The sequence below is a fragment of the Triturus cristatus genome, chromosome 6, assembly GCF_964204655.1.
Source record: "Triturus cristatus chromosome 6, aTriCri1.1, whole genome shotgun sequence".
Lineage (NCBI taxonomy): Eukaryota > Metazoa > Chordata > Amphibia > Caudata > Salamandridae > Triturus > Triturus cristatus.
In genome coordinates, this window is record NC_140589.1 from 369183232 (window position 1) to 369206869 (window position 23638).

Below are 23638 nucleotides of genomic sequence, written 5' to 3' on the forward strand. Positions count from 1 at the left end.
CCAAATCTACCTTGTATGTGCGACACGGCCCCCCATCACAACTTCCTTTAGATTGCCCGTTACAGATCGCGGTCGACACGTTTAAATATTTAGGTATCTACGTCACGGCTGACCCTGATGACTTTTTCAAAAGAAACTTAATGCCTCCATTAGAGTGCCAAAAAAGGGACACAACGCACTGGGGGTTATTGCCGCTGACTCTTCTAGGGAGGGCAGCGCTTTTTAAAATGATGGCGCTCCCTCGATTCCTATATGTGTTGGAAAATGCTCCATTACCGGTACATCCAAGCTATTTTAAAGCAATTGCAGCCCAGGTCTCCAACTTAATGTGGTGGAACAAACCGACACGCATAGCACAGGCCAAGCTGGTACGGGGGTGGTATGATGGGGGGATAGCACTCCCAAATATACACCTATATTACTGGGCGTGCAACTGAAGGTGATTAATCAGTGTGTACACGTAGCACAAGCGGATCCTGCATTTAAGGCTGACAGGTTTCAATTAGGAACAGGAAGTATGCTGTCCACCCTCTATAATAAGAAGCAAACTCGAACATTAATAGGGCCCACAAAGCACACAGTCCCCATATGGCACGCAGCACAGGCAAAGCTGGGCTGGCAAGTGGTCATAACCCAACTCCCTCCGCTATGGGACACAGGAAGACTGGGACGACTTAGGAACAGTAAGGGCTTTGATCAGTGGGATGTCATCGGCATATCCACAGTAGGGGACATGTGGCATAAGGGGGGCGTGGCCACCTTCGAGCGCCTCCAGCAACAGTATGAATTAGCGCCCACTGAAATATACCGATACACACAGATAAAACATGCACTTACAACGGCCCTGCCGCCTGGTAGTGTGGTCCCGGAAGCCTCCCCTCTGGAGGATAGGTTACTGACAGACTACATGCATAAGCGGGCTACGTCATTCACTTACCGTAAGTTAGTTAACAACCTACCGGACCTCACGACGCCAATTAGGGACTGATGGATCCGCGACGTAGGCCACCTGAATAAGACACAGAGTGGCGGGAGGCGCTGTCCTCACCAAGGGAAGTGGATATACCCTTGAGACTCAAATTAGTACAACTTAAATTTCTGCACGGAACATATTACACCAGATGCAGTATGTTTAAGATGGGTAGAGCCAAGCACCCATATTGTCTTAGGCAGTGTGGGGAGGAGGGTACCTTTTATCATACTATATGGCAATGCCCGAAGATTAAGGTCTATTGGGTGAAAGTGATGAGGACGATTTCGCAGACAGAGGGAGTGTCCCAAGAGTTGTTTGCTAAATATATGGGACCCAAATGACCTAACAAAGTTGGCACAAGACTGGGCAACGCTGGGGATCATGATGGCTAAACGCAACATAGCGCAGAAGTGGGGGGCGGTGGAAGTCCCATCGCTCAGTGCATGGTGTAAAGATATGGATACGGCTATGGTAGCAGAAAGAACAGTATTTATCAACCGCGGCTGCCCCCAAAAATGGAACAAGATCTGGGGGGCGTGGAATAAATATAGAGGCAACATCTGTGACCCACCAAGAGAACAGGCGGATGAGGGCATTCATGGGGACCAATAAGGAGGAAGGAGGATGTCAAATGTGAGCTATTGGGTCTGTATTTGATATGTTATGCTTTAACGTAACAAAGTGCTGAAACTGTGGTCTACTGCTTATTGCTATGTATGTCTACCATATGGGAGAAAAAACTCTGCCTTGATGATGTTATGTTCTATAAAATAAAAAAAAGATTAAAAAACAAAAAAACAAAGAACTTCATTTGGTTGCAATGTTCACTATACTTTTGAACATGGAGTAAGACGTAATTGTATGCCAGGCCTCTTTGAGATACAGATCTGCGAGTGATTCTTTTAATGCTGTGACGATGGAATTATTTTGCTTTCCTTGCTTTTCAATTTCTGCCCAGCAAGAGTGAGCTAAAGTGTTTTTCTCTGCTTGCCTCATCAACCAGTAATATTTGATCACAGCTCCTTTTCTGGCTGGTTTCTGGTTTTTAAGCCCATATGCCAGTCGAATCTGTGACTGGGAGATGTGCCGGGGGATTAAGAACAGACTCTTGAAGAGACTCGACTGGGCTTGGTTTAAGACGGCTGCATCTTTTGTGTTCATCAATTCTGACCCGTATGATATAGTTGGAATACATTTTGCTGCAATTACCTTTAGCAGGTGACCGGTCGAACAGGCTTTTAACTTTCTCTCTAGAGTTTTAAAGGTGTAGTGGAGTTGTTTTGCTTTCATTTTCCCTTGGTCCAGCTGTTGGTTAAGGTTAAGATTATGATCAAGTTGAAACCCTAGATATTTGTATGAATTCACCTGGGATATTGGTTTGTCATCTATTTTCCAGATGAATTTACCTTTTGACCCTGTTTTCCGATGTTTAGAAAAACATAGCACCTTGGTTTTCTTGAGGTTTATTGTTAATTGAGCTGAGATCGTATATGCTCCTAATTGGGTCATTGATCGCTGCAGACCTATCGGTGTTTGTGATAGAAGAACAATATCGTCTGTGTATTGGAGGCTGTTGATTGGCGTATTACCCAGAAGAACAAGTTACTTACCTTAGGTCTTTCTCGTAAATATTCTATCTAAACACAAATTTCTCACTGCCTCCCTGCTCTGTGGAATGGACTATTTTACTTCTAAAAAGGCCCCAGACTAGAGATTTGCAGACTGACATAAATTGAGCACTGAGTCTGAGGGCACAGAAGAAAATGTCATCCGCGCACTTGGCAGTAATACGTTTCTTCAACTGTCACTTGCCAGGTGAAGCAAGGTCAGCACTAAGACACACAATGCCACATACAGGAGTGCTGGGGCTTTGCAGAAAAAAATTTCATGTCCAGTTTGGCATCCAGGGATATTCCAATGGTGTGGAATCTGTGGCTACATAGTTTATCTACCAAAAAATGCGTTACTGAAGGTAAGCAACCTGTTCATCAATGACCTGGTAAGAAGCCTGCTAACTTTCTAGTAAGCAGGTTGGCATTATTTTTTCTACCAATTATATATAGATGTATATATATATTCACTGAAAAAACATAGGTTTTAGGGATGTTATAGATAGAAATTAGCTTTTAAAAAACCTTTGAAACTCACTGAAAAAAACATAGGTTACAGGGATGTTATAGTTAGAAATTAGCATTTAAAACACCTTAGAAATTCACTGAAAAAACAATAGGTTACAGGGACATTATAGTTAGAAATTAGCATTTAAAAAACCTTAGAAATTCAATGAAAAAAACACAGGTTTCAGGGACTTTATAGTTAGTTGGACCTTTCGCTCATTCAAAACCAGAGAAATGTGGCTGTTATAGTTAGTTGAGCTAACTAAAACTCGGGCCCTGCAATGCACTGCTGATGATGTCACATATTACATCATTCATGACATGGTCAGTGACATCACTGATGACATCACTGATGACATCTCAAATGCATAAGTGGGTAAGTAGTACCTGGGTGATTGGAGGAGTCCATGGGTAGTGCTAGGGTGATTTTTTTAAGTGCATGAGTATTGCTTGGATGATTGAAGGACTGCATAGGTAATAGGATGGGTTATTGCAACATTCTACAAGTAATATGTGGGTGATTTTAGAGCTGTATGAGTACTACCACATTAAATAAAGGTTTATATTGGTAATGCATATGTGATTTTGAAAGTACAGAGGTTATATTTCAGAGATTGAAGAATAGCATGGGTTCTGGTAAAGTAATTTTATGAACGAGATAATTCAGTTAAAAAAAATGAATGACTGCAATAAAAGTGACTGTAAATACTAATTCATAACATTATGCTTATTACATTACTATTTCTTACCTTCTTTATTGAAGTAGATATGAAACTCATTGAAACAATTTTGCAGTTGTTTTATTATAATCAAAATTTTAAATATTTTGAAACTTTAGATTTACTTTCTGTAAAAGAGAAGAAAAAATAATGTTATTGCATATAATATTATAGTTTGAAGAACACAACATAATTTTAGAATTACATAACATATTCAGTTCGCCTTTTTTGCCGTTTTCAGATTCTATTGAATTTCACTATACACATGGATTTCAATCTTTATCATCATGTAAGAGCGGGCAAAAAACATACAATCAATAAGATTGTTAACAAAAATAAATCTGTGTCAAAATATTCACAACAAAATCAACTATCTTTATATTTTCAACAAAAACACTCTCATTAACATTGTATACAATACAAAGATCAGATATATGAACTGCTTCTTTCAAAAACAATTTCCTAAATGAAATATCAAAAACCAAAAATGAAAATTCAAACAGAAACTGTTGACATCTTCTCAATAGTCTGAAGGATGTTTCCAAAATCATTTAATTTGCATTGAAAATATCCAAAATAAACTCGTTAATTGTCCACAAAAATATCAGATATGAATTCAGTAATTCATTAGGCAACCGACATTCGAATTCCAAGTGGGCATCATTAAAATGTGTCCATCCTTTAACCCTTTCGCTGCCAGGCCTTTTCCCCTCCTGTGCCACGCCCTTTTTTGGCTATTTGGGGTAGTGCGCGCTGAGGCCCCTGTAACTTTTTGACCACATAAGGTATCCACGCCAAATTTGCGTTCTTTTCTTCCAACATCATGGGGATTCTAAAGGTACTCAGGGTTTGTGCATTCTCCTAGAGGGGTTAGAGAAATGAGCCAAAATACAGCTACATTTTGGGTTTTTTCGGAAAAATTGGAAAAACGGGCTGCAAATGAAAGCATCTGGGTTTTTCCCTGCAAATGTTATCAAAAAAGGGTTAGTGGGGTTGGAATCACCATTTTCCCAGCTTTTCGGGGATACCAGACTTTTGTCAGAAACCCAACATTTTTTACACAGTTTTGGCATTTTTCTGGGACATAGCCTATTTTTGCAATTTTTTGTGCTTTTGACCTCCTTCCATTTAATGGCAGAAATGGGTACAAAAGCAATAATGGATCCTGGAAAGCTATACATTTTCCAAAAGAAGACAAAATTCTGAATTCAGCAAGGGGTCATTTGTGTAGATCCATCAAGGTTTTCTTATAGAAACTAACAGTTAAATATAGGGTAAATTGAAAATTAGTTGAAAAAAACAGCATTTTGTGTCAACATTTTCACCTGTAACTTCGTCTAATTATGACAGCTCTTTGAAAGCAATATACCATTACATCCGCTGGACATTACTGGTTGTGGGGATATATAGGACTTGTAGGTTCACCAAGAACCCGACGAACCCAGAGCCAAAAACTGAGCAGCAACTTGCAATGGTTTTTTATTATGTACCGGGTATATAGTAATTTTTCTGTAAAAATGTGTACATGGAAAAATCGGTATGAAAGACACCTATGCATTTCTGAAATGGGAACAAAATATAGAGTTTAGAAACAATAGATATTTGCACATTTCTGAAATTGGGAATACTCATACTACCATGAGAATTATCAGTCATTTTTTAGAATGACTTTTTTTTACACAATATCTTTCATTTGGAAGGCAGAAATGCATCAAAAGTCAATAGATAATAACAGTTCCTTTACAAATATGAATTACCCTAAGTCTCCCGATAAAAATGGTACCTCACTTGTGTGGGTAGGCATAGTGCCCGTGACAGGAAACGGCGCAAAACGCAATGTGGTCACAACTCAATATCGCAGTGAAAATTTACCCTTTTTTGGCAAAGTGCCTAGCTCTAGTTTTTTAACGCTAGCTCTGCGGGCACCTTGGGAAACCTAGCAAACCTATACATTTTTGAAAACTAGACACCCAGGGGAATCCAGGATGGGGTGACTTGACTGCCTCCCACCAGGGTCTGTTACCCAGAATCCCTTGCAAACCTAAAAAATTGTCAAAAAAACCACATTTTCCCCACATTTCTGTGGTGGAAAGTTCCGGAATCTGCGTGGATCCACAAATTTCCACCCACCCCGCGTTCCCCAAAGTCTTACAAGAAAAACGGTACCTCACTTGTGTGGGTCGGCCTAGTTCCCGCGACAGGAAACGGCGCAAAACGCAACGTGGTTACACCTCAATTTCGTAGTGAAAAATGACCCTTTTTTGGCAAAATGTCTAGCTGTAGGTTTTGAACCCTAGCTCTGCGGGCACCTTGGGAAACTTAGCAAACCTATACATTTTTGAAAACTAGACACCCAGGGGAATCCAGGATGGGGTGACTTGACTGCCTCCCACCAGGGTCTGTTACCCAGAATCCATTGCAAACCTAAAAAATTGTCAAAAAAACCACATTTTCCCCACATTTCTGTGGTGGAAAGTTCCGGAATCTGTGTGGATACACAAATTTCCACCCACCCAGCGTTCCCCAAAGTCTTACGAGAAAAACGGTACCTCACTTGTGTGGGTCGGCCTAGTGCCCGCGACAGGAAACGGCGCAAAACGCAACGTGGTCACACCTCAATTTCGCAGTGAAAAATGACCCTTTTTTGGCAAAGTGCCTAGCTCTAGTTTTTGAACGCTAGCTCCGCGGGCACCTTGGGAAACCTAGCAAACCTATACATTTTTGAAAACTAGACACCCAGGGGAATCCAGGATGGGGTGACTTGACTGCCTCCCACCAGGGTCTGTTACCCAGAATCCTTTGCAAACCTAAAAAATTGTCAAAAAAAACACATTTTCCCCACATTTCTGTGGTGGAAAGTTCCGGAATCTGTGTGGATCCACAAATTTCCACCCACCCCGCGGTCCCCAAAGTCTTATGAGAAAAATGGTACCTCACTTGCGTGGGTAGGCCTAGTGTCCACGTCAGGCAAGGGCCCAAAACCAATTGAGAAGATATCAAAATTACCTATCACAAAACAACCTGGTTTTGCAAAGGGGGTTCCATGAGTTTTTGGCCCCGGGCTTGGTGGCTATCTAGGGAAACGTACCAAACCCACACATTTCTGAAAACTAGACACCCGGGGGATTCCAGGGAGGTATGGCTAGCGTGGATCCCCCAACGTTTCCTTTCCCAGAATGCTCTGCAAACCTCAAATTTAGCTGAAAAAAATCACCTTTTTCACACATTTTTGTGTGGGAAAGTTGTGGCATCACCGGGCTGACACAAATTTCCTACCACCCAGCATTCCACCGGGTCTCCCGATAAAAACGGTGCCTCACTCGTGTGGGAGGCCCAAGTACCCGCGACAGGCAAGGGCCCAAAACATAGTGATGCGACATGACAATTGCCTATCTCCAAACGATCTGGTTTTGCAAGGGGGGGTCACTTGGGTTTTTGACCCGGTGCTCGGCGGCCACCTAGGGAAACCTACCAAACCCACATATTTCTGAAAACTAGACACACGGGGGATTCCAGGGAGGTATGGCTAGCGTGGATCCCCCAACGTTTCCTTTCCCAGAATGCTCTGCAAACCTCAAATTTAGCTGAAAAAATCACCTTTTTCACACATTTTTGTGTGGGAAAGTTGTGGCATCACCGGGCTGACACAAATTTCCTACCACCCAGCGTTACACCGAGTCTCCCGATAAAAACGGTGCCTCACTCGTGTGGGAGGCCCAAGTACCCGCGACAGGCAAGGGCCCAAAACTTAGTGAGGCGACATGAAAATTGCCTATCTCCAAACAACCTGGTTTTGCAAGGGGGTGTCACTTGGGTTTTTGGCCCGGTGCTCGGCGACCACCTAGGGAAACCTACCAAACCCACACATTTCTGAAAACTAGATACCTGGGGGATTCCAGTGAGGTATGGCTTGCGTGGATCCCCCAACGTTTCCTTACCCAGATAGCCCTGCAAATCTCACATTTAGCTGAAAAAATCACCTTTTTCACACATTTTTGTGTGGGAAAGTTGTGGCATCACCGGGCTGACACAAATTTCCTACCACCCAGCTTTCCCCCAGGTCTCCCGATAAAAACGGTGCCTCACTCGTGTGGGAGGCCCAAGTACCCGCGACAGGCAAGGCCCCAAAACGTAGTGAGGCGACATGACAATTGCCTATCTCCAAACGACCTGGTTTTGCAAGGGGTGGTCACTTGGGTTTTTGGCCCGGTGCTCGGCGGCCACCTAGGGAAACCTACCAAACCCACACATTTCTGAAAACTAGACACCTGGGGGATTCCAGGGAGGTATGGCTAGCGTGGATCCCCCAACGTTTCCTTTCCCAGAATGCTCTGCAAACCTCAAATTTAGCTGAAAAAATCACCTTTTTCACACATTTTTGTGTGGGAAAGTTGTGGCATCACCGGGCTGACACAAATTTCCTACCACCCAGCATTCCCCCGGGTCTCCCGATAAAAATGGTGCCTCACTCGTGTGGGAGGCCCAAGTACCCGCGACAGGCAAGGGCCCAAAACGTAGTGAGGCGACATGAAAATTGCCTATCTCCAAACGACCTGGTTTTGCAAGGGGGGGTCACTTGGGTTTTTGGCCCGGTGCTCGGCGGCCACCTAGGGAAACCTACCAAACCCACACATTTCTGAAAACTAGACACCCGGGGGATTCCAGGGAGGTATGGCTTGCATGTATCCCCCAACGTTTCCTTACCCAGAATGCCCTGCAAACCTCAAATTTAGCTGAAAAAATCACCTTTTTCACACATTTTTGTGTGAGAAAGTTGTGGCATCACCGGGCTGACACAAATTTCCTACCACCCAGCGTTCCCCCAGGTCTCCCGATAAAAACGGTGCCTCACTCGTGTGGGAGGCCCAAGTACCAGCGACAGGCAAGGGCCCAAAACGTAGTGAGGCAACATGAAAATTGCCTATCTCCAAACGACCTGGTTTTGCAAGAGGGGGTCACTTGGGTTTTTGGCCCGGTGCTCGGCGGCCACCTAGGGAAACCTACCAAACCCACACATTTCTGAAAACTAGACACCCGGGGGATTCCAGGGAGGTATGGCTTGCGTGGATCCCCCAACGTTTCCTTACCCAGAATGCCCTGCCAACTTCAAATTTAGCTGAAAAAATCACCTTTTTCAAACATTTTTGTGTGGGAAAGTTGTGGCATCACCAGGCTGACACACATTTCCTACCACCCAGCGTTCCCCCGGGTATCCCAATAAAAACGGTGCCTCACTCGTGTGGGAGGCCCAAGTACCCGCGACAGGCAAGGGCCCAAAACGTAGTGAGGCGACATGAAAATTGCCTATCTCCAAAAGGCCCTCTTTTTGCAAAGGGGGTCACTTGGGTTTTTGGCCCGGTGCTCGGCGGCCACCTAGGGAAACCTACCAAACCCACACATTTCTGAAAACTAGACAACCGGGGGATTCCAGGGAGGTATGGTTTGCAAGGATCCCCCAAAGTTTCCTTACCCAGAATGCCCTGCAAACCTCAGATTTAGCTGATAAAATCATATTTTTCACACATTTTTGTGTGGGAAACTTGTGGCATCACCGGGCTGACACAAATTTCCTACCACCCAGCGTTCCCCCGGGTCTCCCGATAAAAATGGTGCCTCACTTCTGTGGGAGGCCCAAGTACCCGCGACAGGCAAGGACCCAAAACGTAGTGAGGCGACATGAAAATTGCCTATCTCCAAACAACCTGGTTTTGCAAGGGGGGTCACTTGGGTTTTTGGCCCGGTGCTCAGCGGCCACCTAGGGAAACCTACCAAACCCACACATTTCTGAAAACTAGACACCCGGGGGATTCCAGGGAGGTATGGCTTGCGTGGATCCCCCAACGTTTTCCTACCCAGAATGCCCTGCAAACCTCAAATTTAGCTGAAAAAATCACATTTTTCACACATTTTTGTGTGGGAAAGTTGTGGCATCACAAGGCTGACACAAATTTCCTACCACCCAGCGTTCCCCCGGGTATCCCAATAAAAACGGTGCCTCACTCGTGTGGGAGGCCCAAGTACCCACGACAGGCAAGGACCCAAAACGTAGTGAGGCGACATGAAAATTGCCTTTTTCCAAACGACCTGGTTTTGCACGGGGGGTCACTTGGGTTTTTCGTCCGGTGCTCGGCGGCCACCTAAGGAAACCTACCAAACCCACACATTTCTGAAAACTAGACACCTGGGGGATTCCAGTGAGGTATGGCTTGCGTGGATCCCCCAACGTTTCCTTACCCAGAATGCCCTGCAAATCTCAAATTCAGCTGAAAAAATCACCTTTTTCACACATTTTTGTGTGGGAAAGTTGTGGCATCACCGGGCTGACACAAATTTCCTACCACCCAGCATTCCCCCAGGTCTCCCGATAAAAACGGTGCCTCACTCGTGTGGGAGGCCCAAGTACCCGCGACAAGCAAGGCCCCAAAACGTAGTGAGGCGACATGAAAATTGCCTATCTCCAAACGACCTGGTTTTGCAAGGGGTGGTCACTTGGGTTTTTGGCCCGGTGCTCGGTGGCCACCTAGGGAAACCTACCAAACCCACACATTTCTGAAAACTAGACACCTGGGGGATTCCAGGGAGGTATGGCTAGCGTGGATCCCCCAACTTTTCCTTTCCCAGAATGCTCTGCAAACCTCAAATTTAGCTGAAAAAATCACATTTTTCACATATTTTTGTGTGGGAAAGTTGTGACATCACCGGGCTGACACAAATTTCCTACCACCCAGCATTCCCCCGGGTCTCCCGATAAAAATGGTGCCTCACTCGTGTGGGAGGCCCAAGTACCCGTGACAGGCAAGGGCCCAAAACGTAGTGAGGCGACATGAAAATTGCCTATCTCCAAACGACATGGTTTTGCAAGGGGGGTCACTTGGGTTTTTGGCCCGGTGCTCGGCGGCCACCTAGGAAAACCTACCAAACCCACACATTTCTGAAAACTAGACACCCGGGGGATTCTAGGGATGTATGGTTTGCGTGGATCCCCCAACGTTTCCTTACCCAGAATGCCCTGAAAACCTCAAATTTAGCTGAAAAAATCACCTTTTTCACACATTTTTGTATGGGAAAGTTGTGGCATCACCGGGCTGACACAAATTTCCTACCACCCAGCATTCCCCCGGGTCTCCCGATAAAAACGGTGCCTCACTCGTGTGGGAGGCCCAAGTACCAGCGACAGGCAAGGGCCCAAAACGTAGTGAGGCAACATGAAAATTGCCTATCTCCAAACGACCTGGTTTTGCAAGGGGGGTCACTTGGGTTTTTGGCCCGGTGCTCGGCGGCCACCTAGGGAAACCTACCAAACCCACACATTTCTGAAAACTAGACACCCGGGGGATTCCAGGGAGGTATGGCTTGCGTGGATCCCCCAACGTTTCCTTACCCAGAATGCCCTGCAAACTTCAAATTTAGCTGAAAAAATCACCTTTTTCACACATTTTTGTGTGGGAAAGTTGTGGCATCACCAGGCTGACACACATTTCCTACCACCCAGCGTTCCCCCGGGTATCCCGATAAAAACGGTGCCTCACTCGTGTGGGAGGCCCAAGTACCCGCGACAGGCAAGGGCCCAAAACGTAGTGAGGCGACATGAAAATTGCCTATCTCCAAAAGGCCCTCTTTTTGCAAGGGGGGTCACTTGGGTTTTTGGCCCGTCGCTCGGCGGCCACCTAGAGAAACCTACCAAACCTACAAATTTCTGAAAACTAGACACCCGGGGGATTCAAGGGAGGTATGGCTTGCGTGGATACCCCAACGTTTCCCTACCCAGAATGCCCTGCAAACCTCAAATTTAGCTGAATAAATCACATTTTTCACACATTTTTGTGTGGGAAAGTTGTGGCATCACAAGGCTGACAAAAATTTCCTACCACCCAGCGTTCCCCCGGGTCTCCCGATAAAAATGGTGCCTCACTCGTGTGGGAGGCCCAAGTACCCGCGACAGGCAAGGGCCCAAAACATAGTGATGCGACATGACAATTGCCTATCTCCAAACGATCTGGTTTTGCAAGGGGGGGTCACTTGGGATTTTGACCCGGTGCTCGGCGGCCACCTAGGGAAACCTACCAAACCCACATATTTCTGAAAACTAGACACCTGGGGGATTCCAGGGAGGTATGGCTAGCGTGGATCCCCCAACGTTTCCTTTCCCAGAATGCTCTGCAAACCTCAAATTTAGCTGAAAAAATCACCTTTTTCACACATTTTTGTGTGGGAAAGTTGTGGCATCACCGGGCTGACACAAATTTCCTACCACCCAGCGTTACACCGAGTCTCCCGATAAAAATGGTGCCTCACTCGTGTGGGAGGCCCAAGTACCCGCGACAGGCAAGGGCCCAAAACTTAGTGAGGCGACATGAAAATTGCCTATCTCCAAACAACCTGGTTTTGCAAGGGGGGGTCACTTGGGTTTTTGGCCCGGTGCTCGGCGACCACCTAGGGAAACCTACCAAACCCACACATTTCTGAAAACTAGATACCCGGGGGATTCCAGTGAGGTATGGCTTGCGTGGATCCCCCAACGTTTCCTTACCCAGATAGCCCTGCAAATCTCACATTTAGCTGAAAAAATCACCTTTTTCACACATTTTTGTGTGGGAAAGTTGTGGCATCACCGGGCTGACACAAATTTCCTACCACCCAGCGTTCCCCCAGGTCTCCTGATAAAAATTGTGCCTCACTCGTGTGGGAGGCCCAAGTGCCCGCGACAGGCAAGGCCCCAAAACGTAGTGAGGCGACATGACAATTGCCTATCTCCAAACGACCTGGTTTTGCAAGGGGTGGTCACTTGGGTTTTTGGCCCGGTGCTCGGCGGCCACCTAGGGAAACCTACCAAACCCACACATTTCTGAAAACTAGACACCTGGGGGATTCCAGGGAGGTATGGCTAGCGTGGATCCCCCAACGTTTCCTTTCCCAGAATGCTCTGCAAACCTCAAATTTAGCTGAAAAAATCACCTTTTTCACACATTTTTGTGTGGGAAAGTTGTGGCATCACCGGGCTGACACAAATTTCCTACCACCCAGCATTCCCCTGGGTCTCCCGATAAAAATGGTGCCTCACTCGTGTGGGAGGCCCAAGTACCCGCGACAGGCAAGGGCCCAAAACGTAGTGAGGCGACATGAAAATTGCCTATCTCCAAACGACCTGGTTTTGCAAGGGGGGGTCACTTGGGTTTTTGGCCCGGTGCTCGGCGGCCACCTAGGGAAACCTACCAAACCCACACATTTCTGAAAACTAGACACCCGGGGGATTCCAGGGAGGTATGGCTTGCATGTATCCCCCAACGTTTCCTTACCCAGAATGCCCTGCAAACCTCAAATTTAGCTGAAAAAATCACCTTTTTTACACATTTTTGTGCGAGAAAGTTGTGGCATCACCGGGCTGACACAAATTTCCTACCACCCAGCGTTCCCCCGGGTCTCCCGATAAAAACGGTGCCTCACTCGTGTGGGAGGCCCAAGTACCAGCGACAGGCAAGGGCCCAAAACGTAGTGAGGCAACATGAAAATTGCCTATCTCCAAACGACCTGGTTTTGCAAGAGGGGGTCACTTGGGTTTTTGGCCCGGTGCTCGGCGGCCACCTAGGGAAACCTACCAAACCCACACATTTCTGAAAACTAGACACCCGGGGGATTCCAGGGAGGTATGGCTTGCGTGGATCCCCCAACGTTTCCTTACCCAGAATGCCCTGCCAACTTCAAATTTAGCTGAAAAAATCACCTTTTTCACACATTTTTGTGTGGGAAAGTTGTGGCATCACCAGGCTGACACACATTTCCTACCACCCAGCGTTCCCCCGGGTATCCCAATAAAAATGGTGCCTCACTCGTCTGGGAGGCCCAAGTACCCGCGACAGGCAAGGGCCCAAAACGTAGTGAGGCGACATGAAAATTGCCTATCTCCAAAAGGCCCTCTTTTTGCAAAGGGGGTCACTTGGGTTTTTGGCCCGGTGCTCGGCGGCCACCTAGGGAAACCTACCAAACCCACACATTTCTGAAAACTAGACAACCGGGGGATTCCAGGGAGGTATGGTTTGCATGGATCCCCCAAAGTTTCCTTACCCAGAATGCCCTGCAAACCTCAGATTTAGCTGATAAAATCATATTTTTCACACATTTTTGTGTGGGAAACTTGTGGCATCACCGGGCTGACACAAATTTCCTACCACCCAGCGTTCCCCCGGGTCTCCCGATAAAAATGGTGCCTCACTCCTGTGGGAGGCCCAAGTACCCGCGACAGGCAAGGACCCAAAACGTAGTGAGGCGACATGAAAATTGCCTATCTCCAAACAACCTGGTTTTGCAAGGGGGGTCACTTGGGTTTTTGGCCCGGTGCTCAGCGGCCACCTAGGGAAACCTACCAAACCCACACATTTCTGAAAACTAGACACCCGGGGGATTCCAGGGAGGTATGGCTTGCGTGGATCCCCCAACGTTTTCCTACCCAGAATGCCCTGCAAACCTCAAATTTAGCTGAAAAAATCACATTTTTCACACATTTTTGTGTGGGAAAGTTGTGGCATCACAAGGCTGACACAAATTTCCTACCACCCAGCGTTCCCCCGGGTATCCCAATAAAAATGGTGCCTCACTCGTGTGGGAGGCCCAAGTACCCGCGACAGGCAAGGACCCAAAACGTAGTGAGGCGACATGAAAATTGCCTTTTTCCAAACGACCTGGTTTTGCACGGGGGGTCACTTGGGTTTTTCGTCCGGTGCTCGGCGGCCACCTAAGGAAACCTACCAAACCCACACATTTCTGAAAACTAGACACCTGGGGGATTCCAGTGAGGTATGGCTTGCGTGGATCCCCCAACGTTTCCTTACCCAGAATGCCCTGCAAATCTCAAATTCAGCTGAAAAAATCACCTTTTTCACACATTTTTGTGTGGGAAAGTTGTGGCATCACCGGGCTGACACAAATTTCCTACCACCCAGCATTCCCCCAGGTCTCCCGATAAAAACGGTGCCTCACTCGTGTGGGAGGCCCAAGTACCCGCGACAAGCAAGGCCCCAAAACGTAGTGAGGCGACATGAAAATTGCCTATCTCCAAACGACCTGGTTTTGCAAGGGGTGGTCACTTGGGTTTTTGGCCCGGTGCTCGGTGGCCACCTAGGGAAACCTACCAAACCCACACATTTCTGAAAACTAGACACCTGGGGGATTCCAGGGAGGTATGGCTAGCGTGGATCCCCCAACGTTTCCTTTCCCAGAATGCTCTGCAAACCTCAAATTTAGCTGAAAAAATCACATTTTTCACATATTTTTGTGTGGGAAAGTTGTGACATCACCGGGCTGACACAAATTTCCTACCACCCAGCATTCCCCCGGGTCTCCCGATAAAAATGGTGCCTCACTCGTGTGGGAGGCCCAAGTACCCGTGACAGGCAAGGGCCCAAAACGTAGTGAGGCGACATGAAAATTGCCTCTCTCCAAACGACCTGGTTTTGCAAGGGGGGTCACTTGGGTTTTTGGCCCGGTGCTCGGCGGCCACCTAGGAAAACCTACCAAACCCACACATTTCTGAAAACTAGACACCCGGGGGATTCTAGGGATGTATGGTTTGCGTGGATCCCCCAACGTTTCCTTACCCAGAATGCCCTGCAAACCTCAAATTTAGCTGAAAAAATCACCTTTTTCACACATTTTTGTATGGGAAAGTTGTGGCATCACCGGGCTGACACAAATTTCCTACCACCCAGCGTTCCCCCGGGTCTCCCGATAAAAACGGTGCCTCACTCGTGTGGGAGGCCCAAGTACCAGCGACAGGCAAGGGCCCAAAACGTAGTGAGGCAACATGAAAATTGCCTATCTCCAAACGACCTGGTTTAGCAAGGGGGGTCACTTGGGTTTTTGGCCCGGTGCTCGGCGGCCACCTAGGGAAACCTACCAAACCCACACATTTCTGAAAACTAGACACCCGGGGGATTCCAGGGAGGTATGGCTTGCGTGGATCCCCCAACGTTTCCTTACCCAGAATGCCCTGCAAACTTCAAATTTAGCTGAAAAAATCACCTTTTTCACACATTTTTGTGTGGGAAAGTTGTGGCATCACCAGGCTGACACACATTTCCTACCACCCAGCGTTCCCCCGGGTATCCCGATAAAAACGGTGCCTCACTCGTGTGGGAGGCCCAAGTACCCGCGACAGGCAAGGGCCCAAAACGTAGTGAGGCGACATGAAAATTGCCTATCTCCAAAAGGCCCTCTTTTTGCAAGGGGGGTCACTTGGGTTTTTGGCCCGTCGCTCGGCGGCCACCTAGGGAAACCTACCAAACCTACAAATTTCTGAAAACTAGACACCCGGGGGATTCAAGGGAGGTATGGCTTGCGTGGATACCCCAACGTTTCCCTACCCAGAATGCCCTGCAAACCTCAAATTTAGCTGAATAAATCACATTTTTCACACATTTTTGTGTGGGAAAGTTGTGGCATCACAAGGCTGACACAAATTTCCTACCACCCAGCGTTCCCCCGGGTCTCCCGATAAAAATGGTGCCTCACTCGTGTGGGAGGCCCAAGTACCCGCGACAGGCAAGGACCCAAAACGTAGTGAGGCGACATGAAAATTGCCTATCTCCAAACGACCTGGTTTTGCAAGGGGGGTCACTTGGGTTTTTGGCCCGGTGCTCAGCGGCCACCTAGGGAAACATACCAAACCCACACATTTCTGAAAACTAGACACCTTGGGGATTCCAGGGAGGTATGGCTTGCGTGGATCCCCCAATGTTTCCTTACCCAGAATGCCCTGCAAACCTCAAATGTAGCTGAAAAAATCACATTTTTCACACATTTTTGTGTGGGAAAGTTGTGGCATCACCAGGATGACACAAATTTCCTACCACCCAGCATTCCCCCGAGTATCCCGATAAAAACGGTGGCTCACTCGTGTGGAAGGCCCAAGTACACGTGACAGGCACGGGCCCAAAACTTAGTGAGGCGACATGAAAATTGCCTATCTCCAAACGACCTGGTTTTGCAAGGGGGGTCACTTGGGTTTTTGGCCCGGTGCTCGGCGGCCACCTAGGGAAACCTACCAAACCTACAAATTTCTGAAAACTAGACACCCGGGGGATTCAAGGGAGGTATGGCTTGCGTGGATACCCCAACGTTTCCCTACCCAGAATGCCCTGCAAACCTCAAATTTAGCTGAAAAAATCACCTTTTTCACACATTTTTGTATGGGAAAGTTGTGGCATCACCGGGCTGACACAAATTTCCTACCACCCAGCGTTCCCCCGGGTCTCCCGATAAAAACGGTGCCTCACTCGTGTGGGAGGCCCAAGTACCAGCGACAGGCAAGGGCCCAAAACGTAGTGAGGCAACATGAAAATTGCCTATCTCCAAACGACCTGGTTTAGCAAGGGGGGTCACTTGGGTTTTTGGCCCGGTGCTCGGCGGCCACCTAGGGAAACCTACCAAACCCACACATTTCTGAAAACTAGACACCCGGGGGATTCCAGGGAGGTATGGCTTGCGTGGATCCCCCAACGTTTCCTTACCCAGAATGCCCTGCAAACTTCAAATTTAGCTGAAAAAATCACCTTTTTCACACATTTTTGTGTGGGAAAGTTGTGGCATCACCAGGCTGACACACATTTCCTACCACCCAGCGTTCCCCCGGGTATCCCGATAAAAACGGTGCCTCACTCGTGTGGGAGGCCCAAGTACCCGCGACAGGCAAGGGCCCAAAACGTAGTGAGGCGACATGAAAATTGCCTATCTCCAAAAGGCCCTCTTTTTGCAAGGGGGGTCACTTGGGTTTTTGGCCCGTCGCTCGGCGGCCACCTAGGGAAACCTACCAAACCTACAAATTTCTGAAAACTAGACACCCGGGGGATTCAAGGGAGGTATGGCTTGCGTGGATACCCCAACGTTTCCCTACCCAGAATGCCCTGCAAACCTCAAATTTAGCTGAATAAATCACATTTTTCACACATTTTTGTGTGGGAAAGTTGTGGCATCACAAGGCTGACACAAATTTCCTACCACCCAGCGTTCCCCCGGGTCTCCCGATAAAAATGGTGCCTCACTCGTGTGGGAGGCCCAAGTACCCGCGACAGGCAAGGACCCAAAACGTAGTGAGGCGACATGAAAATTGCCTATCTCCAAACGACCTGGTTTTGCAAGGGGGGTCACTTGGGTTTTTGGCCCGGTGCTCAGCGGCCACCTAGGGAAACATACCAAACCCACACATTTCTGAAAACTAGACACCTTGGGGATTCCAGGGAGGTATGGCTTGCGTGGATCCCCCAATGTTTCCTTACCCAGAATGCCCTGCAAACCTCAAATGTAGCTGAAAAAATCACATTTTTCACACATTTTTGTGTGGGAAAGTTGTGGCATCACCAGGATGACACAAATTTCCTACCACCCAGCATTCCCCCGAGTATCCCGATAAAAACGGTGGCTCACTCGTGTGGAAGGCCCAAGTACACGTGACAGGCACGGGCCCAAAACTTAGTGAGGCGACATGAAAATTGCCTATCTCCAAACGACCTGGTTTTGCAAGGGGGGTCACTTGGGTTTTTGGCCCGGTGCTCGGCGGCCACCTAGGGAAACCTACCACACCCACACATTTCTGAAAACTAGACACCCGGGGGATTCCAGGGAGGTATGGCTTGCGTGGATCCCCCAACGTTTCCTTACCCAGAATGCCCTGCAAACCTCAAATTTAGCTGAAAAAATCACCTTTTTCACACATTTTTGTGTGGGAAAATTGTGGCATCACTGGGCTGACACAAATTTCCTACCACCCAGCGTTCCCCCGGGTCTCCCGATAAAAACGGTGGCTCACTCGTGTGGGAGGCCCAAGTACCCGCGACAGGCACGGGCCCAAAACGTAGTGAGGCGACATGAAAATTGCCTATCTCCAAACGACCTGGTTTTGCAAGGGGGGTCACTTGGGTTTTTGGCCCGGTGCTCGGCGGACACCTAGGGAAACCTACCACACCCACACATTTCTGAAAACTAGACACCCAGGGGATTCCAGGGAGGTATGGCTTGCGTGGATCCCCCAAAGTTTCCTTACCCAGAATTAGGCCTGGGCGAAGCACTACGCTACGCTCGCGTAGTTTGCGAAGTTCGCGCTACTTCGCACTACGCGAACTGCACGTAGCACAGTGCGAACACGCGTAGCGTAGTGTTGCGTAGTGCTGCGGTCATTTTTTGCTTGCTCGCGGTCCTCTACGTCAAGTTGGCGACCGCGAGCAAGCAAAATGACATCCTGGCGAGACTTTTTCCTTGTTCGCGATCGCGAGCATGGAAAATAAACCTCCCGGCGAGATTCACAACGCGAGAAGGTCAGGTTTCTCATTGCGAGGGGTCGCGTATGCTCGCGACCGCTTGCGATGAGAAACTACCAGTTCGCGTTGAGAAAGCTGCAGCTCGAGGAAAAATCTACTCGAGCAGCAGAAAACTACAGCTCGCACTGTGCAAGATGCCATTTTCAATGATTGCACAGTGCCGGTTGCTTGTCCGCACTGTGCAATCATTGAAAACAACATCTTGCACAGTGCGAACATGTTACTTCGCAGTTCGCGAAGTGCTACGCGTAGCTCGCGTAGTGCGAACTTCACTTTGCGTAGCTTCGCGAAGTGCTACTTCGCGAACTACGCCCACCCTTACCCAGAATGCCCTGCAAACCTCAAATGTAGCTGAATACATCACATTTTTCACACATTTTTGTGTGGGAAAGTTGTGGCATCACCAGGCTGACACAAATTTCCTCCCACTCAGCGTTCCCCCGGGTATCCTGATAAAAACGGTGCCTCACTCGTGTGGGAGGCCCAAGTACCCGCGACAGGCAAGGACCCAAAACGTAGTGCGCCTCAACAGGCAAGGGTCCTAAACGTAGTGCGCCTCACTAAGTTCTTGACCCTTGCCCGCGACGGGTCCTTAGGCCTCCCTTGGTGGCCGCCGAGCACCGGGCAAAAAACCCAAGTGACCCCCCTTGCAAAACCAGGTCATTTGGAGATGGGCGATTTTCATGTCGCCTCACTACGTTTTGGGTCCTTGCCTGTCGCGGGTACTTGGGCCTCCCACACAAGTGAGTCACCGTTTTTATCGGGAGACCTGGGGGAACGCTGGGTGGTAGGAAATTTGTGTCAGCCCGGTGATGCCACAACTTTCACACACAAAAATGTGTGAAAAAGGTGATTTTTTCAGCTAAATTTGAGGTTTGCAGGGCATTCTGGGTAAGGAAACGTTGGGGGATCCACACAAGCCATACCTCCCTGGAATCCCCCGGGTATCTAGTTTTCAGAAATGTGTGGGTTTGGTAGGTTTCCCTAGGTGGCCGCCGAGCACCGGGCCAAAAACCCAAGTGACCCCCCTTGCAAAACCAGGTCGTTTTGAGATAGGCAATTTTCATGTCGCCTCACTACGTTTTGGGACCTTGCCTGTCGCGGGTACTTGGGCCTCCCACACGAGTGAGGCACCGTTTTTATCGGGAGACCCGGGGGAACACTGGGTGGTAGGAAATTTGTGTCAGCCTGGTGATGCCACAACTTTCCCACACAAAAATGTGTGAAAAAGGTGATTTTTTCAGCTAAATTTGAGGTTTGCAGGGCATTCTGGGTAAGGAAACGTTGGGGGATCCATGCAAGCCATACCTCCCTGGAATCCCCCGGGTGTCTATTTTTCAGAAATGTGTGGGTTTTAGTAGGTTTCCCTAGGCGGCCGCCGAGCACCGGGCCAAAAACCCAAGTGACCCCCCTTGCAAAACCAGGTCATTTGGAGATGGGCAATTTTCATGTCGCCTCACTACGTTTTGGGTCCTTGCCTGTCGCGGGTACTTGGGCTTCCCACACGAGTGAGGCACCGTTTTTATCAGGAGACCCGGTGGAATGCTGGGTGGTAGGAAATTTGTGTCAGCCCAGTGATGCCACAATTTTCCCACACAAAAATGTGTGAAAAAGGTGATTTTTTCAGCTAAATTTGAGGTTTGCAGGGCATTCTGGGTAAGGAAACGTTGGGGGATCCACGCAAGCCATACCTCCCTGGAATCCCCCGATTGTCTAGTTTTCAGAAATGTGTGGGTTTGATAGGTTTCCAAAGTGGCCGCCGAGCACCGGGCCAAAAACCCAAGTGACCCTCCTTGCAAAACCAGGTCGTTTTGAGATAGGCAATTTTCATGTCGACTCACTTCGTTGTGGGCCCTTGCCTGTCGCGGGTACTTGGGCGTCCCACATAAGTGAGGCACCGTTTTTATCGGGAGACCCAGGGGAACGCTGGGTGGTAGGAAATTTGTGTCTGCCCAGTGATGCCACAACTTTCCCACACAAAAATGTGTGAAAAAGGTGATTTTTTCAGCTAAATTTTAGGTTTGCAGGGCATTCTGGGTAAGGAAACGTTGGGGGATCCATGCAAGCCATACCTCCCTTGAATTCCCCGGGTGTCTAGTTTTCAGAAATGTGTGGGTTTGATAAGTTTCCCTAGGTGGCCGCCGAGCACCGGGCCAAAAACCAAAGTGACCCCCCTTGCAAAACCAGGTCGTTTGGAGATCGGCAATTTTCATGTCGCCTCACTACGTTTTGGGTCCTTGCCTGTCGCGGGCACTTGGGCCTCCCACACGAGTGAGTCACCGTTTTTATCGGGAGACCCGGGGGAACGCTGGGTGGTAGGAAATTTGCGTCAGCCCAGGGATGCCAAAACTTTCCCATACAAAAATATGTGAAAAAGGTGATTTGTTCAGCTAAATTTGAGGTTTGCAGGGCATTCTGGGTAAGGAAACGTTGGGGGATCCATGCAAGCCATACCTCCCTGGAATCCCCCGGCTGTCTAGTTTTCAGAAATGTGTGGGTTTGGTAGGTTTCCCTAGGTGGCCGCCGAGCACCGGGCCAAAAACCCAAGTGACCCCCCTTGCAAACCCAGGTCGTTTTGAGATAGGCAATTTTCATGTCGCCTCACTACGTTTTGGGTCCTTGCCTGTCGCGGGTACTTGGGCCTCCCACACGAGTGAGGCACCGGTTTTATCAGAAGACCCGAGGGAACGCTGGGTGGTAGGAAATTTGTGTCAGCCCGGTGAGGCCACAACTTTCCCACACAAAAATGTGTGAAAAAGGTGATTTTTTCAGCTAAATTTGAGGTTTGCAGGGCATTCTGGGTAAGGAAACGTTGGGGGATCCACGCAAGCCATACCTCCCTGGAATCCCCCGGGTGTCTAGTTTTCAGAAATGTGTGGGTTTGGTAGGTTTCCCTAGGTGGCCGCCGAGCACCGGGTCAAAAACCCAAGTGACCCCCCTTGCAATACCAGGTCGTTTGGAGATAGGCAATTTTCATGTCGCCTCACTAGGTTTTGGGTCCTTGCCTGTCGCGGGTACTTGGGCCTCCCACACGAGTGAGGCACCGTTTTTAACGGGAGACCCGGGGGAACGCTGGGTGGTAGGAAATTTGTGTCTGCCCAGTGATGCCACAACTTTCCCACACAAAAATATGTGAAAAAGGTGATTTTTTCAGCTAAATTTGAGGTTTGCAGGGCATTCTGGGTAAGGAAACGTTGGGGGATCCACGCAAGCCATACCTCCCAGGAAATCCCCCCGTGGTCTAGTTTTCAGAAATGTGTGGGTTTGATAGGTTTCCCTAGGTGGCCGCCGAGCACCGGGCCAAAAACCCAAGTGACCCTCCTTGCAAAACCAGGTCGTTTTGAGATAGGCAATTTTCATGTCGCCTCACTTCGTTGTGGGCCCTTGCCTGTCGCGGGTACTTGGGCCTCCCACACGAGTGAGGCACCGTTTTTATCGGGAGACCCGGGGGAACGCTGGGTGGTAGGAAATTTGCGTCAGCCCAGTGATGCCACAACTTTCCCTTACAAAAATATGTGAAAAAGGTTATTTTTTCAGCTAAATTTGAGGTTTGCAGGGCATTCTGGGTAAGGAAACGTTGGGGGATCCATGCAAGCCATTACTCCCTGGAATCCCCCGGCTGTCTAGTTTTCAGAAATGTGTGGGTTTGGTAGGTTTCCCTAGGTGGCCGCCGAGCACCGGGCCAAAAACCCAAGTGACCCCCCTTGCAAAACCAGGTCGTTTTGAGATAGGCAATTTTTTCATGTCGCCTCACTACGTTTTGGGTCCTTGCCTGTCGCGGGTACTTGGGCCTCCCACACGAGTGAGGCACCGGTTTTATCAGGAGACCCGGGGGAACGCTGGGTGGTAGGAAATTTGTGTCAGCCCGGTGAGGCCACAACTTTCCCACACAAAAATGTGTGAAAAAGGTGATTTTTTCAGCTAAATTTGAGGTTTGCAGGGCATTCTGGGTAAGGAAACATTTGGAGATCCACGCAAGCCATACCTCCCTGGAATCCCCCGGGTGTCTAGTTTTCATAAATGTGTGGGTTTGGTAGGTTTCCCTAGGTGGCCGCCGAGCACTGGGCCAAAAACCCAAGTGACCCCCCTTGCAATACCAGGTCATTTGGAGATAGGCAATTTTCATGTCGCCTCACTAGGTTTTGGGTCCTTGCCTGTCGCGGGTACTTGGGCCTCCCACACGAGTGAGGCACCGTTTTTAACGGGAGACCCGGGGGAACGCTGGGTGGTAGGAAATTTGTGTCTGCCCAGTGATGCCACGACTTTCCCACACAAAAATATGTGAAAAAGGTGATTTTTTCAGCTAAATTTGAGGTTTGCAGGGCATTCTGGGTAAGGAAACGTTGGGGGATCCACGCAAGCCATACCTCCCTGGAAATCCCCCCGTGGTCTAGTTTTCAGAAATGTGTGGGTTTCATAGGTTTCCCTAGGTGGCCGCCGAGCACCGGGCCAAAAACCCAAGTGACCCTCCTTGCAAAACCAGGTCGTTTTGAGATAGGCAATTTTCATGTCTCCTCACTTCGT